Source organism: Mytilus trossulus, chromosome 6, assembly GCF_036588685.1.
Source record: "Mytilus trossulus isolate FHL-02 chromosome 6, PNRI_Mtr1.1.1.hap1, whole genome shotgun sequence".
Taxonomy (NCBI): domain Eukaryota; kingdom Metazoa; phylum Mollusca; class Bivalvia; order Mytilida; family Mytilidae; genus Mytilus; species Mytilus trossulus.
This window is the reverse complement of record NC_086378.1, coordinates 4,235,422-4,241,421: the sequence shown is the minus strand read 5'-3', so window position 1 is coordinate 4,241,421 and position 6,000 is coordinate 4,235,422.

Here is a 6,000-nt window from a genome sequence, read left to right as displayed (position 1 = left end):
ACATCATAAGAACATAATTTTTAAGACAGAATTTTCTTAGAATTTGTCAAATTGAAGATTTAACTATGATCTTTTCAAATATATAATAAAAAGTATGGGTCATCGTGCTATTTTTCAAGCTATGAGTCGTTGAAAATTGTCTAAATTGATTAGATTGTTCATGAACAAAACACATTTATGTGCATAAAAAAAAATTCTAAGAGATAGGATTTTGGAATAAATTGTGAGAAGATAGGGTTTATTGCATGTTTTAAGACAATAAAAAGAAAAACAAGGGTCTCCGAACTTGTTTTCTTGCTGCAAGTAAAAATTTGAAAAATCCCTATCAGTCCAGTATACATTTTTACTTAAAGTTATCTACCATTAAATGGCTCATTTGAAAAAAAATCTTTTTAAAACAAATCAAAATGATATTTGTGTAAAAATCTTTTATAATACAATAAATCATCAAGTTTTCCTTATACAATTAATCAGTCTTATCATTTAATTAGAAAATTTGCAGATTTGGGCAAATAACTATACCGATTTTGTACTGTGATTGTACAATCTAAGATGGCGGTATACCATGTATCTACCTTAAGAAAGTACAAAGTAAAATCACAAAAATACTGAACTCGGAGGAAAATCAATTTGGAAAGTCCATAATCTTACAAGTCTTACAATTTGTCGTTCGTTTAGGACATCAGAATATGTTTATTTATAAAGTCAGATCTTTTACAGCTGTAATGATGGAAAATTTATTTTATACTTAACTAATACTATAAGCGCTTAAAATATATTACCAAATAAGATGGCTTAATGAAATAACAAATTTAGTCCTCTACAATATAATTGACCGTTGAATATGTTTCAATGAAATTATAGTGTATAAGATAATGCAAAACACTTTCAAATGTGTGCACAGTTTTGAAAATAACACAGAACTAAACACAGTAAGTGAAAGATTAATCTAGCCATAGAATTCTTCAAGAAAAATCTGCACCCAGTCAGATATATGCAGTAGCTTTCAAATCGTTCAGTGGGCTGATATACTCAAGGATTCCTCCTCCTTATTTTTTAGTTATTTTAATGTATGTCTAATACACTTAAAAACAGAGTGGTTATTTTTTATTGAGCAACTTGGAAAATTGAAAATGCTACATAGATGGTCACAAACGACGTTTCATGTTTTAATTCTTGGAGACTTTTAAGCTAATTTTTTTTTAATCGCGTGAAACTGCAGCTACGGATATGATAGTTGTTTTCCATTCGTTCGGTTGGAGGAAAAAGTCGAGCCTTTGATTTTGCCAGGTTTCAAGAAATTCACCTTTTTCTTAATTTTGCGTCCGGGATTATTGTTAATTAAAGTTATAGAATAGGGGTAATTGTTTTGTATTTTAAACTTTGCAGACGTGTATCAGTTGTATTACAATCGTAAATATCAGTTCACGAGTTAATATTATTACTTCTTTTATATATTTGTAGTATAGATATTTAAATTTTTAGAGGTAGTTTTCTAATGAATTACTAAATACAACTTTGGGACACTTCTGATTTGGCTTATTTTCAGACAGCCATTACTTACGTCTAGGAAATATCATAAAATCTTTCTATTATAGTTATAAAGTCTTTCATAAGCTATGTATGAAAACATGTCTTTGGACACCTTTAAAAACACAACTTCTTCATTGTCATTGTCAGGTTTTCAGCATGTTATACCTTTGAAATTAATACAAGCCTAAATAATAATAACTTGCTTACCAATATCTCAAGAAAAAAACGAGTGTAAAGACAAATCATAATAAGAAAGCGGGAAATATGAACGTTATAATATTGAATTTTGAAATAAAACTGAGTTAAACGAGCTTCGCATTGATGATAACAAAAAAGGTAGAAAAACGTATAAATTGAATGAGAATAAAAGAATCAGTAAGAAACATACAACTAAACATATGAAAAAAAAGAACCTTTTTAACAATATAATTCTTATTCCAAAGTCAGCAAGGGAATGTAAAGTATTATTCTTTCGTATATGTCATTTTTATAGTTTATGCAGACTTTATTCCCCATTTCCATTCTCAATTTTATTTATTGTATTCAATTTTTTTATGAAAATTTTACTTACATCGGTAACAAACGAAATATTTTATTTTTATTTCATCAATCACAATCATTAAGACATATAGTACAGACAGCTGCCTATTGTTGAAGAGCTTATTTAATTTATGTCAATAGGTTGTTGTCTGGTGGAAGAATGCAACAATCTTGCTTTATTTATTTCTTCAATCCAGAACAAAAAAGCTTGTCCCACTCAAACCTTTGATGTAAAAGTAAACGTTGTTATATCTACAAAATCTATAGGAACAAAACTCCGAAATTAGTAGCTTGCTTTCTATATTAAATGCCGTAATTTGAATATTCTTTTCTATTTTGCCTGAAGATAAAATTCAATGACAACCATTTAGGCCAAAACTATACGTTTTAGTGAAAGTTGAGCATACCCATTCTTGCACATTAAAGCCCCCTGATTCAAGAAATTTAGTACAGAAAAAATACTGATTTTTCTGACTTGATGAACAGTCAGAGATGCCCTTCTACTTCAATTCATACATTTTGTTTATTATTCAAAAACTTATACTGTGGTCTAATTTGATACCAAAACATATCAAATATTTTATTTGTTTACAAAGTTACTGTTATGCGTTAGAACTATTTTGTTTATACCACATCTTTATTATTTTTATACTTTCATGTATGTTCTTTCAGACAGGGCCCGATTTAGGAGTTCTCGATAAACACTTAATCGCATTTCAAATTACTAGTCTACAGAATATGTTAACGAGTTTTATTTTGTATCTTTAAGCAATTATAGACGTTCATGTTATTTTGAGAGATAAGTGATGTGCATACCTAAATTATCCCTTTGATTGGTTATTCCATTGGTACATTTCAACTCTCTTCAGATACATCATGTTAATGTTATTTTAAATCCAAATTATTTAATTTCTAAAATTTAAACAACGATGATAAATACTTCGAATCTTGTTTTTTATTTGAGAATCAAGAACAGTTATATTCCGCTTTCATCTGATTGGAATATGTTATGCCTGTTTAAGTCAAGGACAATTTTTTTTTTACGTCATCAAACTTAGATAATTTAACCACTTTCGTTTTAGTTGCATAATTGTTTTTCTTCTTAATCTTCTATTTAAAAACGAAAATAAGCTTTAAAAAGAAAAAAGTCACAAAGAAATTTTACAAAATTAACTTTCCAACTATTGATCAAAAGTAAAATAACAATACTTCCAAACTGCGAGAAAAATTCAAAACGATCGGGATTTGTAGCTAACTAAACCTATCGCTTGTATGACAGTTGCATATCATTTAATTATATTGACAGCGATGAGTGAACAAAAAAAAACACACATGATTTGTAAAAATTTCAAAATATGGGTACAACAGTCAACATTGTATCATAATCTTAATCATTAAAGACTCAAAATATGTAACAAAGAAACATAAACAAAGAAAATATACAAAGCGCACAAGCACAAATAAAAGACAAGAAAACAAAAATATACCATAGCACAATAACACAATGAACCGAGCCACGTCTAGCGGATATCACCAAAAATAGGCTGACCAATAAAAATAAAAATAAAAAATACTACGACACTTTATCAAATGATAAAAAAAAAATAGTACCCAGAAGTAATACTTCAAGACCATTGTGTATTATTTGTGAAACTGATACGGAATATTTATCAACAAGGTCGTGTTTCAATGAAGTTTTATTTTTAGAAAAAGTACGAGACGTTCTCCTTGACATTTACAAACTATATATTGTACTATATACCTCATAACTTATATAACTGAGGATATTTTGTGACATATTTAAGTTTTCTGATGCAAAAATATACCCTGTTGCCATGTGTTTTTAAATTGTCTTGAATGAATGTGTTGTATATGTTTTAATGAACATGTGCTGAGTTCAAATCAGTAGAAAAACTAGAATAACGACTTAAAATAAAACATGAAATCTAGACATTAACATACAATACAGTCTTTATAAAACCCATCGTCCTGAAATCCTGTCCGAGGATTTGCTCTAAGACATTAGCTGATGAAGACTGTATTTTGTTTATCATAGGACCACCCTTTAGGATACATCTTAGAGCGCCCTTAACACAATGATCTTATGAATATCACAAGTTATAAATATGTTCAATTTTAAAACGTTATTTCCTATTCCAGATTGAAATACTAATTATACACACGATTAACTTCAATATTACTACGATGATTGATGGTGTAATGTACATAATAATCTATATACTGTTTAGGACCACCATAAAATACATATAGCAGAGGGAAAAATCATTTTCCATCATGAATATTTTAATTTAAATGAAATTTGTATAGCAGAATATTCATAGTAAACTATTATAATATGTTTGAAGTATTTGGAAAGTTTAATGCATTGAGGAAGTTTTTGAAATATTTTTTAATTCCCTTAGCAATTTCAAAACTGAGGCAGACAACTTTGCACATGTCATCGACCATACGGATATATATAAACTTATAAAGTGTAATGAATTTGTCTTAGTACTCCTCGAAAGGCAATCAATGCAATCAACTTTTTAAACATTTAGTCTTTAGTATTTCATGTTCGCCTTATACGACGAAAAACAATAACAGACAATGCATATTTCATTTTTTGCAGTAGTAAAAGAAAGATTATATTTACAAAAGAGTCATTTAAGAGTCAATTACAGTACAAAATCGGTCTAATTATTTGCCTAAATCTGCAAATTTAGAGACAGATTTGCAATTCAATTTTTTATTTGAAGAAAACTAGTTAATTAATCGTAGTATACAAAATATTTTAACAAACATCAATTTTGGTTTTAAAATAATTTGTTTTCAAATAAGCTATTTAAGGGGAGATAACTCTTTTAGTACAAAATTTATACTGGGCTAATAGGGATTTTTTTTATTTCTACTTGTAGCAAGAAAACAAGTTCGGTGACACCATGTTTTCTTTTTGTTTTCTTATAACATATTATGAAACCTTTCTTCTCACAATTTATTTCAAAATTCAACTCATAGATTTTTTTTATGCACACTAATGTATTTTTTTTATGAACAAACTAACCAAATTTTGGCAATTTTCAACGACTCATAGCTTGAAAAATAGCACGGTGACCCATACTTTTTACTAAATTTTTGAAAAGAGCATAGTAAAATCTTTATTTTGGCAAATTATAAAAAAATTCTGTCACAAAAAATATATACTTGTGATCTACCTTAAATTGAAGAAAATACGCTGACACTGTAATTGCAAAAGAAGAAACCAGACCAGGGGTGGTGTTCTCGAAAGTATCCTAAGAATCGTCCTAAGACACATCTTAGATCAATTTTAGGATGGACTTAAGATCAACTTAGGACACTCTTAAGTTGTGTCTCGAAGCTATCTCAGACGAATCTTATGTTAAGATGTCCTAAACATATCCTAAGTCGAAATTTAAAATCGTTCAAGATATTTTTTGATAAAACATTTATTAATGACGAAATTATTTAATAAAATTGTTTACGAATTTTATAATAACATGTACAGAATTAAATGCATAATTACCAATGTAATTATATAAATTAAGATTGTTATTTAAACTGGAAAACAATTTGTTTTGAAATGAGAATTAAATTTATAGTGTAATCGTATCGTGGAACACGAAGTTCAAAGTTTAAAATCATGCACAATTTCTTTATATACGAGTTGATAACCGATGGTGCGTTTCATTTCATGTTCATTGTCACGTAAAATAATGAACACAAAGCGAAATCCAAACTTTATTACACTAGGATGAAGATAGGATGCTCTTAAGACACCTTATTGGGTGTCCTAAAGTTAGGACGAACAATGAGATATATCATAAGATAGAGAGTTTCGAGAACACGACTTAGGACAAAGACTTGTCATAAGATAGACTTAGGACACGTCCTAATCCTACGATAGCTTCG